The sequence below is a fragment of the Callithrix jacchus genome, chromosome 2 (genome assembly GCF_049354715.1).
Source record: "Callithrix jacchus isolate 240 chromosome 2, calJac240_pri, whole genome shotgun sequence".
In the NCBI taxonomy this organism is placed as follows: Eukaryota; Metazoa; Chordata; class Mammalia; order Primates; family Cebidae; genus Callithrix; species Callithrix jacchus.
In genome coordinates, this window is record NC_133503.1 from 196164622 (window position 1) to 196177989 (window position 13368).

The window sequence follows — 13368 nt, forward strand, 5'->3', positions numbered from 1 at the left end:
AAATACTAAGACTCTTTTGTGATTATGTAAGATACTGAATAGAAAAACATGTTTCTCAGTATAGTCCAGGATGGAATGAGTTGCTTTATAGGACACACAAAACCAGAATTCCAGAACCTTAGAGATGGCCAGATAAACACAACTGGACACTAAAGTCTTTGTTTTCCTGGGCCAGTTCTTCCTCAGGACTGTTGGAATGATCTGTGCTTTAAAAATGGGTGAGGTTTGGTACTGAAAATAATCTGAAGTCCAATGGTTCTTGAATAGGCTGTGCATCAGATGCGCCTGGAGAATGTTTTTGGAATCACAGGCTTGGGCCCTACCCCTTGGAGACGCTGATTCACTACAGATAGTGTCAGCCTTGGCTTGTGGATGTTAAAAAAATTCCCCAGATACTTTCTGATGAGTCATATTGGTGAAGGGTCATACCCAGCCCTTTTGAGGGGAGTTACTGGAGATTAACATAACATTCCATTGTATAATTGTTAAGCTTACTGTGTTGAAACTTGTATAAGCAGTTCGGTAGTGGAAAGAGAATGGAGTTTGGAGTCTAATGCTTACAGGTTCCTTCGGTTATTAGTTTGCGATTTACTTGGTAGAGGTTCATTCTCTGAACCACATTTTCCACATCTGTAAAGTGATTTTGCTTGTGGCTGTTGTCTATCGAATATCCTGTGTCACGTTGCTTCATTCACTGCAGTTTCTTTTCACTGACTTAAACATCTATACTGATCCCACTCTAAGATGCTGGCCATTTGTCCTTTCCTTGAACAACAGTAATTCCACTGCAGCCCCTTTATCATGAACACATCTTGAACCACAGGTAACCATTAGGTTTCTGGACCTCATCTAGTCCTCCCATCTGTTGGAAACATGATCCTTTTTGTCCCTGTGCCCTCCTTGTTAGCTTACGTTGTGTGATCATCCTTAAAGTCACCTCCCTGCAAACATCCTTGACTTTTCTGTTCCGCTCTCCCGTCTGTCTGGGGAAACCACCTCCTGATTGGAATCGCTCATCCATGTTATCTGCACCTGTGCCTGAACTACTGCTGAATCTTGGTAGAGAAAATCCCACAAACATGCTGATGGAGTTCACTTTTGGGTGGTGACCATGAGCTTTGACCGGTCATCCAACACAGCATGGAGATTCCACTACACTTCCCAGTAAGTTTGTTTTCCCGATTTCCAAGGTGTTGATTTTATAGTTTCTCTTCTCTTTTCTAACATTCATGTCTTTTCCCTACTCCTCACCCAAATCTAGCCTCATACTTCATTAATAAAACATAAGTCCCCAGGGCAGCAAGTGTTCAAAAAATTGGCACCACTGAAGATTCCATTTCTGCCTGTACCTGGTCTCCTTGGTTCTTGGCCATTTAAGGGGGTCCTGCTGTTTTCAAACAAAATCTTACGAACTCTTATCTTTCCAAAGCCTTTGTTCCTGGAGTTATCTTATTTCTCTATTATGTAGACAGTTTCTTACTGTCCATGGAGGTATCTCAACTGACATATAAACATGCTTTCAATGACCCACTGTGAAATATAACCCTCTGTGCACAGGTCCAGCTGCTACCAGTTTCTATATTTCTCTTCAAGATGAAACGGCTTTAATGCCTTTCCACCTCCTGTCCGTACTTTCTTACTTCCTATTAACCCCCTCTATTGAATTATAAAATCTTCTGAGCATACAGAACAGGGTAATAATCTAATGAACACCCACCAAAGCCTCTCTGTCTGATCTTAACATTTTTCATTATTTGCTTCATATCTTTTTTTTAATTGCATTTTAGGTTTTCGGGTACATGTGAAGAACATGCAAGATTGTTGCATAGGTACACACATGGCATTGTGATGTGCTGCCTTCCTCCCCATCACCTATATCTGGCATTTCTCCCCATGCTATCTCTCCCCAACTCCCACCCCCCGCTGTCCCTCCCCTATTTCCCCCCGACAGACCCCAGTTTGTGATGCTCCCCTCCCTGTGTTCATGTGTTCTCATTGTTCAACACCCACATATGAGTGAGAACATGCACTGTTTGATTTTCTGTTCTTGTGTCAGTTTGCTGAGAATGATGGCTTCCAGGTTCATCCATGTCCTCACAAAGGACAGAAACTCTTCGTTTTTGATGGCCGCATAATATTCCATCTTACTCATTTTAGTGGAAAACAGAATCAAAGATAAAGTGGTTGGCCTTTGTTGATCTCTGCACAATCCCCATTTTCCCTCCCTTCCATATTTACTGAATTTATCATTTACCATTTCTATGCTATTTTACTACTATGCTTGTATCCATAAAATATAGATCTACTCTTTGGTTTACATACTTTATATAAACTACACGTCCCTTCTGCAACCTTGTCAACTGCACTGCATGGAATGTACATTTTAGACATTACAAGACTGGCCAAAATGCCTTCCCAAGTGATTGTACCAATTTACACCTCTAAAGGTCCCCGTGCCAACATTTGGTAACAGCTGGTATTGTCAGAGTTTTTCATTATTGCTAATCTGATTGGTATGCTGTGATGCATCCTAGTTTTAACTGACTTCCCATGATTGTTAGGAAGCTTGTGTTACATTCTGTTACTTATTGGCCATTGAGGTTCTTGTTGCATTTGTGCAGTTTTTGCTTTGTCCTCTTCCAATGGATTGGTAAGACTTTGAAAATATATTTTGCCTACCGTCTTTTGTCATTTGTATGCACTGAAAATTCCCCTAGGCTATGGCTTGTTTTCAAGTTGTATATCATCATATGGAAGTTCTAAACTTTAATGTTGTTTACTGTATTTATTTTTCTTTATGGCTGGTCTTTATATCTTGTTATAAGAACTGCTTCCCCATCCAGAGGTCATACCGTTAGTGTCTCGTACCTTTCCCTAAGTGTTTTAATGTTTTGCTTCTTACTTTTGCATTAAACTAATTAGAAATTGTTCTATAAATAGCTTAAGGGGGAGGCACTAATTCACTGTTTTTACATATAAGTAGTTAATTATCTGTGGACATTGGACTTCAACTTGTGAGAGCTAAAGCATGGGCTGTGCCCATTAAAGCCTGGGAGTAGGGCTGGTGGGACCCTTGGATGTCCAACCCTTGCCCTAGTGTGTACAGAGGATGAACATGGACTCAAAGAAGACAATTCTCAAGCCTCAAGATTTAACAGTTTGCCTCAGTGGGTTTTGGACTTCCAGTGGGCCTGTGACCCTTTCTTCTTGTCCATTTCGTCCTTGCAGAATGAGAATGTATGTCCTACATCGGCACCACTGTCGTATTTTGCAAGCACATCACTTGTTTGATTTCATAGGCTCAGAGCTGGAGGAGTTTGCCTTAGGATGAATTGTATCTTCAGTCTCAGCTGTATCTGATATGGATCATATTTAAATGAGACATTAGACTTAGACTTTAAAGTTAATGCTGGAGCATACCCCTCTATTGAGTACCTTCTTTCGCCAGTGAGACATCATGCCTCTTTTGCCACATGTCAATCAAGAGGGAGTCTCTGGGGGTCTGATTATGGGCTCTGTTTATTATTCTCTATGTCTATCCCTGGGTCAATATCGCAATGTCTTAATTTCTATAGCTCTATGAACAATACTGATGTGATGCCCATCAACCTTGTTCATAATCTATAGACTCATGGAAATCACTCATGGAAATTTGTGTTTGCTTTGCTTATGAATTTTAGGATCTTAGGTTTCATAAAAAGGCATTTGAGATTTTGATTAGATGTGCATTGTATTGAAGGATAAATTGGGTAGCATGGATATTTCTGAATGAATATTTTATATACAAGATATTATGTACTGAATCTTCCAGTACATTAATGTGGAAGGGCACACATTTATTTAGATCTTTAGGATGTTTAAATTTAGCTTTATAATTTTTTCACAAAAGTCTTTTTGAACTTAATATAATTTTCTCTATTATTGTTGATATGCAGATTTTCTTAGGTGTCTTTATTAGATACAATTATATCATCTGAAATTAAAAGTTAATTTTTCCCTTTTCAATCACTGTTTAAATGTTGAAGATAAATACCTACAAGGAGATTTGATTTGTCCTTACAGATATTTCTCTTCAGCAACAGTGATTGAAAATACAGGTTGTCTTGATGTTCTCTCTCAATTGAATGCCTATGACTTTTCACCACTAAATATCAACGTTTTTGCTAATTTTTTTTTTTGGTAGACAGTCTGTCAACTTAGGTAAATTTCCTCCTCTTATTAGTTAGCTAAGAGGTTTTTTTGAATGACAAACACATGTTTAATTTTATAAAACCATATTCTGCAGCTGTCGAAATAATCATATGGTTTTTCTTTATTTTCTTGATGAGGTGATTTATATTAGCATATTTTCTAATGATAAAACATTCTTGAATTTTTTGGTGTTTGGCCTATGATTTTTCTATTCCCTGGAATGCTGATAATAAAACAAGGATTAATTTTGCCTTGGAAGCAGTGACTGGTGTGCCCTCACCAGATACTGAATCTCCTGGTGATTCAATCTTCCCAGGCTTCAGAATCATGAGAAATATATTTCTGTTGTTTATAAATTAACTAGCTAAAGGTTTTTGTTATAGCAACATGGAATGAACTAAAACAGAAATTAGTAATGAGTGGGGTGCTGCTGTAGTGAATACCTGAAAATGTAGGAGCACCTTTGGAACCGGGTAATAGGTAAGGCTGAAAGAGTTTGGCAAAGTAGGCTAGAAAAAGCCTAGATTTGTTGCAGCGCTGTTTATGATAGCAAAGACCTGGAACCAACCCAAATGCCCGTCAATGATAGATTGAACAAAGAAAATGTGGCACATACACACCATGGAATAGTATGCAGCCATAAAAAAGGATGAGTTCATGTCCTTTGTAGAGATATGGATGAATCTAGAAACCATCATTCTCAGCAAAATGACACAAGAACAGAAAACCAAACACTGCATGTTTTCACTCATAGGTGGGTGATGAACAATGAGAACACTTGGACACAGGGAAGGGAACAACACTCACTGAGCTATGTGGGTTGATAGAGGGGAGGAGAAGGGAGAGACAGCAGGGGGCGGGGAGCATGGGGAGGGTTAACACTGGGAGAAATGCGTGATGTAGGCAACTGGAGAGGGGGAATGGAGGCAGCAAAACCCTATGGCATGTACCTATGCAACAATCCTGCAGGATGCAGGATGTGAAAATGTACCCCAGAGCCCAAAGTACAATTTAAAAAAAAAAAAGCAAAAAGAAAAAGCCAGGGAGATGATCCCAGATGGCCGAATAGGAACAGCTCTGGATTGCAGTTTCCAGCAAAAATGCAGAGGGTGAGTGATCACTGCATTTCCAAACAAATTTTACTGCCCACAGATGAGGAGATTCCTGGGTGGAAAAGTGCCAAGAGTCTCCAGCACAGCTGTTTCAGCTGGCACAGCAGATCTCCATACAAAAACTCACACAAATCTGGGCACCACTTCAACTGGCAGCTGGAACACCTGGGAGACAGAGTCGCCCATTCAACTGAAAAAAAGGGAACTGAAACAGGGAGCCAGGTGATCTCGCTTGGCTGGTCCCACCCCCACAAATACCAGCAAGTGGAAACGCTCTGGATTGAGACCGTTTCAATCAGCAAGCACAGTTGGACCCAGCACAGTCCAGCTCTGTGGGGGGAAAGGCGTCCACCATTACTGAGGCAATCGCCATTATCAAGGCAATACTCCATTACTGAGGCAGCCTGCCATTACAAAGACAGTCCACCACTACTGAGGCAGACTGCCATTACTGAAGCAGTTCTAACTATACCTCTATAAACAAAACTGCAAGGAAGTTCACGCAGCAGCTGGGCAGAGCCCACGGAAGCTCAGCAACGCCTCTGCTGGCAGACTGTGACTAGGCCACCTCCTCGCTGGGCAGGGCATCTCTGAAAAAAGGCAGCAGCATGTCAGGAGCTTACAAATAAAGCCCCACATTCCCAGGACAGAGCACCTGGGAAAAAAAGGCAGTTATGAGTTCCACTGCAGCAGACTTAATTGTACCTGCCCAGCGGCTCTGAACACAACAATGGAGCACACAGCTCAGCACTTGAGTTCCTATAAGGGACAGACTGTTTCCTCAAACAGCTCCCTGGCCCCCATGTATCCAAAGAGACACTTCATAAAGGAGAGCTAAGGCTGACATCTGGCGGGTATCCTTCTGAGACAAAGAAGAAGAAACTGGCAGGAACCCTTACTGTTCTGCAGCCACTGCAGGTGATCCCCGGAAAAGCAGGGCCTTGAGTGGACCTCAGCAGTCCTACAGCAGAGAGGCCAGACTGTTAGAAGGAAAACTAAGAAACAAAAAGAAATAACCTCATCATCAACAAACTGGACATCCACTCAGAGACCCAATCTGAAAGTCAACAACTACAAAGATGACAGGTGGACAAATCCACAAAGATGGGAAGAAACCAGCACAAAAAGGATGAAAACACCTGAAACCAGAACACCTCTCCTCCTACAAGGGATCACAACTCCTCACCAGCAAGGGAGCAAGCTGGATGGAGAATGAGTGTGATGAACTGACAGAATCAGGCTTCAGAAGGTGGATAATTAGAAACTTCTCTGAACTAAAAGAATATGTTCTAACCCAATGCAAAGAAACTAAGAACCTTGAAAAAAAATTTGATCAAATGCTAACAAGAATAAACAACTTAGAGAGGAATATAGGTGAATTGATGGAGCTGAAAAACACAACATGAGAAGTTCGCAAAGCATACACAGATTGCAACAGCTGAATTGACCAAGCAGAAGAAATGATATCAGAGGTCGAAGATCACCTCAATGAAATAAAATGAGAAGGCAAGATTAGAGAAAAAAGGGTGAAAAGGAATGAACAAAGTCTCCAAGAATATGGGACTATGTGAAAAGACCTAATGTAAGTTTGATAGGTATACCTGAATGTGACGGAGAGATCCAAGCTGGAAAATACTCTTCAGGATATTATCCAGGAAAACTTCCCCAACCTAGCAATATTCAAGTCCAGGAAATACAGAGAACACCACAAAGATATTCCTCAAGAAGAGCAACCCCAAGGCACATAATCATCAGATTCACCAGGTTGAAATGAAGGAGAAAATGCTAAGGGCAGCCAGAGGGAGAAAGGTCAGGTTACCCGCAAAGGGAAGTCCATCAGACTCACAGTAGATCTCTCGGCAGAAACCCTACAGGCCAGAAGAGATTGGGGGCCAATATTCAACATCCTTAAAGAAAAGAACTTTCAACCCAAATTTCACATCCAGCCAAACTTAGCTTCATAAGTGAAGGAAAAATAAAATACTTTACAAACAAGCAAGTACTCAGAGATTTCATCACCACCAGGCCTGCTTTACAAGAGCTCCTGAAAGAGGCACTACACATAGAAAGGAACAACCAGTACCAGCCACTCCAAAAACATACCAAATGGTAAAGAGCATCAACAAAATGAAGAATCTGCATCAACTAATGGGCAAAACAGCCAGCTAGCATCAAAATGGCAGTATCAAATTCACACATAACAGTATTAACCCTAAATGTAAATGGGCTAAATGCCCCAATCAATAGACACAGACTGGCAAATTGGATAAAAAGCCAAAACCCATCAGTTTGCTGTATCCAGGAAACCCATCTCACATGCAAAGACACACAAAGGCTCAAAATAAGGGGATGGAGGAAGATTTACCAAGCAAATCGAGAGCAAAAAAAAGCAGGAGTTGCAATTCTCGTCTCTGATAAAATAGACTTTAAACCACAAAGATCAAAAGAGACAAAGAAAAACATTACATAATGGTAAAAGGATCAATGCAACAAGAAGAGCTAACGATCCTAAATATATATGCACCCAATGCAGGAGCACCCAGATACAGAAAGCAAGTTCTTAATGACTTACAAAGAGACTTAGATTCCCACACAGTAATAGTGGGAGACTTTAACACTCCATTGTCAATATTAGACAGATCAACAAGACAGAAAATAAATAAGGATATCCAGGACTTGAACTCAGACCTGGGTCAAGCAAACCTAATAGACATTTACAGAACTCTCCACCCCAAATTCACAGAATATATATTTTTCTCAGCACCACATCACACCTACTCTAAAATTGACCACAAAATTGGAAGTAAATCACTTTGGAAGTAAATCACTTGGAAATAAATCAGCAAATGCAAAAGAATGGAAATCATAACAAACAGTCTCTCAGACCACAGTGCAATCAAATTAGTACTCAGGATTAAGAAACTAACTCAGAACTGCACAACTCCTTGGAAACCAAACAACTGGCTCTTGACTGTTGACTGGATAAACAATGAAATGAAGGCAGAAATAAAGATGTTCTTCAAAACCAATGAGAATGAAGATGCAACATATCAGAATCTCTGGGACACATTTAAAGCAGTGTTTACAGGAGAATTTATAGCAATAAATGCCCACATGAGAAGCAAGGAGGGATCTAAAATTGAAACCCTATCATCAAAATTGAAAGAGCTAGAGGAGCAAGATCAAAAAAACTCAGAATCTAGCAGAAAACGAGAAATAACTAAGATCAGAGCAGAACTGAAGGAGATAGAGACACAAAAAACCCTTCCAAAAATCAATAAATACAGAAGCTGGTGTTTTGAAAGGATCAGCAAAATAGACAGACCATTAGCCAGACTGATAAAAAAGAAAAGAGAGAAGAATCAAATAGATACAATAAAAAGTGATAAAGGGGTAATCACCACAGATTCCACAGAAATACAAACCAACATCAGAGATTACTATGAACAACTCTGTGCACATAAACCAGTAAACCTGGAAGAAATGAATAAATTCCTGGACACTTGCACTCTACAAGACTAAACAAGGAAGAAGTTGAAACCCTGAATAGAACAATAACAAGGGCTGAATTTGAGGCAGCAATTAATAGCCTACCAACCAAAAAAAGACCAGGTCTAGATGAGGTCAGAGTCGAATTCTACCAGACATACAAAGAGGAGCTGGTACCACTCCTCCTGCCTATTCTAAACAATCCAAAAAGAGGGAATCCTTCCCAAATCATTTTATGAGAACAATATCATCCTGATACCAAGACCCAGCAGAGACTCAACAAGAAAAGAAGACTTTGGGCCAATATCCATGATGAACATAGATGCAAAAATCTTCAATAAAATACTGGCAAACCTATTGCAACAGCACATGAAAAAGCTTATCCATCACGATAAAGTAGGCTTCATCCTGGGGATGCAAGGCTGGTTCAACATACGCAAGTCTATAAATGTAATTCACCACATAAACAAAACCAAAGGCAAAAACCACTTGATTATCTCAATAGATGCAGAGAAGGCCTTTGACAAAATTCAGCAGCCCTTTAGGCTAAAAACTCTCAATAAACTAGGTATCAATGGAATATATCTCAAAATAATAAAGCTATTTACGACAAACACATAGCCAATAGCATACTGAATGAGCAAAAACTGGAAGCATTCCCTTTGAAATCTGGCACTAGACAAAGATACCCTCTCTCACCACTCCTATTCAATATAGTACTGGAAGTTCTAGCCAGAGCAATTAGAAAAAAAAAAGAAATAAAGGTATTCAATTAGGAAAGGAGGAAGTCAAATTGTCTCTATTTGCAGATGACATGATTATATATTTGAAGACCCCATCGTCTCAGCCCCAAATCTCCTTAAACTGATAAGCAATTTCAGCAAAGTCTCAAGATACAAAATCAATGTGCAAAAATCACAAGCATTCCTATACACCAATAACAGACTTAAAGAGAGCCAAACCAAGAACAAACTGCCATTCACAATTGCTACAAAGAGAATAAAATACCTAGGAATACAACTGACAAAGGATGTAAAGGACCATTTCAAGGAGAACTCCAAACCACTGCTCAAGGAAATCAGAGAGGACACAAACAGATGGAAAAACATTCCATGCTCATGGTTGGGAAGAATCAATACTGTGAAAATGGCCATACTTCCCAAAGTAATTTAGAGATTCAATGCTATTCCCATCAAGCTACCTCTGACCCTCTTCACAGAACTGGAAAAAAACACTTTAAACTTCATATGGAACCAAAAGAGAGCCCATATAGCCAAGTCAATTCTAAGCAAAAAGAACAAAGCTGGAGGCCTCATGTTACCTGACTTCAAACTATACTACAAGGCTACAGTAACCAAAACAGCATGGTACTGGTACCAAAACAGAGATATAGACCAATGGAACAGAACAGAGGCCTCAGACGCAATGCCACACATCTACAACCATCTGATCTTTGACAAACCTGACAAAAACAAGCAATGGGGAAATGATTCCCTGTTTAATAAATGGTGTTGGGAAAACTGGCTAGCCAAGTGCAGAAAGCAGAAACTGAACCCATTCCTGACACCTTACACTAAAATTAACTCCAGATGGATTAAAGACTTAAACATCAGACCTAACACCATAAAAACCCTAGAAGAAAACCTAGGCAATACCATTCAGGACATAGGCATAGGCAAGGACTTCATGACTAAAACACCAAAAGCATTGGCAACAAAAACCAAAACAAACAAATGGGATCTAATTAAACTCCAGAGCTTCTGCACAGCAAAAGAAGCAATCATTAGAGTGAACTAGAACCAACAGATGGGAAGAAATTATTGCAATCTAGCCCTCTGACAAAGGACTTACATCCAGAATCTACAAAGAAGTAAAACAGATTTACAAGAATAAAACAAACCCATTCAAAAGTCGGCGATGGATATGAATAGACACTTTACAAAAGAAGACATATATGAGGCCAACAAACATATGAAAAAATGCTCATCATCACTGGTTATTAGGGAAATGCAAATCAAAACCACATTGAGATACCACCTCATGCCAGTTAGAATGGCGATCATTAAAAAATTTGGAGACAGAAGATGATCCAAGATGGCCGATCGCTAACATCCCGGGATTGCAGCTCTCAGGGAAGGCGCGGAGAACTAGAGGACGCCACACTTTCAGACAAATTCTGGTTGCTCACGGAGCAGACGATCCCCCAGTGGAGGAAACACACGGGTGGCCAGTGCGACTCTCGTGGCCGGTGCAGCGGTTCCGCCAGCACCTTGGCGTGGCAGCTCTCGGAGCAAAGTAAACAGGTTCGGAGGACCCACAAGGGTCCCCAGCAGGACACCAGAGCCTGGCGCAGCCGCTGTGATGGCACCTCGGCGTGAGAGCACTAGGTGCAGAGTAAACAGGACCGGTTTCCCTTCTGACCGAGGTTTGGAGCCCCGGGAAGGCAGAGTCGCCTACTACCGACACAAGAAGGAAGCCGGACAGGAGAATCCTGGGCAGAAAAGCACCATCAGTTTTAATGCCGCTGCTCTGGCCCTGGGAACTAACAACCTGGACGCCCACTCAAGAGACTTAATCTGAAAGTTGGTAATTTCAAAGAGACAGGAGGATAAATTTACAATGACGGGAAGAAACCAGCGTAAAAAAGCTGAGAATACTCAAAATCAGAACGCCTCTCCCTCTAAAGATGATCACAGTTCCACATCAACAATGGAACAAGGCTTGATGGAGAACGAGCGCATCCCAATGACAGAATCACTCTTCAAGGAATGGATAATAAGAAACTTCGGTGAGTTAAAAGACCATGTTGTAGCCCAACGTAAAGAAACTAGGAACTTTGAAAAAAGGTTTGATGAAATCCTAATGAGAATAGACAACTTAGAGCAGAGTATGAGTGAATTAATGGAACTAAAGAATACAATACAGGAACTCCGAGAAGTATGCACAGGTTTAAACACTTGAATTGTTCAAGCAGAATAAGGGATATCAGAGGTCAAAGTCCAACTTAATGAAATAAAACGTGAAGAAAAGATTGGAGAAAAAAGGATAAAAAGGAATGAGCAAAGTCTCCAAGAAATGTGGGACTATGTGAAAAGACCAAATTTACGTTTGATAGGTGTACCTGAATGCGACGGAGAGAATGAATCCAAGCTGGAAAATACCCTTCAGGATATTATTCAGGAAAATTTTCCTAAACTAGCAAAGCAGGTCAACATTCAACCCCAGGTAATACAGAGAACACCACAAAGATATTCCTCAAGAAGAGCAACCCCAAGGCACATAATTGTTAGATTCACCAGGGTTGAAACGAAGGAGAAAATACTAAGGGCAGCCAGAGAGAAAGGTCATGTTACCCACAAAGGCAAGCCTATCAGACTTACAGCAGATCTCTCAGCAGAAACTCTACAAGCCAGAAGAGAGTGGGGGCCAATATTCAACATTCTCAAAGAACAGAACCTTCAGCCCAGAATTTCATATCCAGCCAAACTAAGCTTCACAACTGAAGGAAAAATAAAATCTTTTATGAACAAGCAAGAACTCAGAGATTTTATTACCACCAGGCCTGCTTTACAAGAGCTTCTGAAAGAAGCATTACACACAGAAAGAAACAACCAGTATTAGCCTTTCTAAAAATACACCAAAAAGTAAAGAGCACCAACATAAAGAAGAATTTACACCAACGAATGGATAAAACAGCCAGTCAACATCAAATGGCAGTAACCCTAAATTTAAATTGACTAAATCCCCCAATCAAAAGACACAGCCAAAACCCAATGGCATGTTACATCCAGACCTGTTTCACAGGCAAGGATACACAAAGACTCAAAACGAAGGGATGGAGAAAGATTTACCAACCAAATGGAGAGCAAAAATAAATAATAAATAAATAAAAAGCAGGAGTTGCAATTCTCGTATCAGGGAAAATAGATTTTAAAGCAACAAAGATATAGTGGTAAAAGGATCAGTGCAACAACAAGAGCTAACGATCCTAACACCCAGATACGAGACTTAGATTCAATGAGACAGAAAATTAATAAGGATATCAAGGACTCGAACTTAGATCCGGAACAAGTAAACTTAATGAATATTCATAGAGCTCTCCACTTCAAATACACAAAATATACATTCTTGTCAATACCACATCACACCTACCCATAAGTTTAAATGAAACATTGATTGGCCATTATTAATACTCAATTTGTTTCAAAATAAAGCAATATTTCCATTTACTCTCCCTCTTTCTCTTCCTCTTTCTTCCTCTCCTTTACTTATTTTTTTTTTCTTTCCTTCTCTCAAAAAAAAAAAATTTGGAGACAACAGATGCTGGAGAGGATGTAGACAAATAGGAACACTTTTACACTGTTGGTGGGAGTGTAAATTAGTTCAACCATTGTGGAAGACAGTGTGGCAATTCCTCAAGGACCTAGAAATAGAAATTCCATTTGACCCAGCAATCCCATTACTGGGTATATATCTAAAGGATTATAAATCATTCTATTATAAAGACACATGCAAACATATGTTCATTGTGGCACTGTTCACAATAGCAAAGACTTGGAACCAACCCAAATTCCCA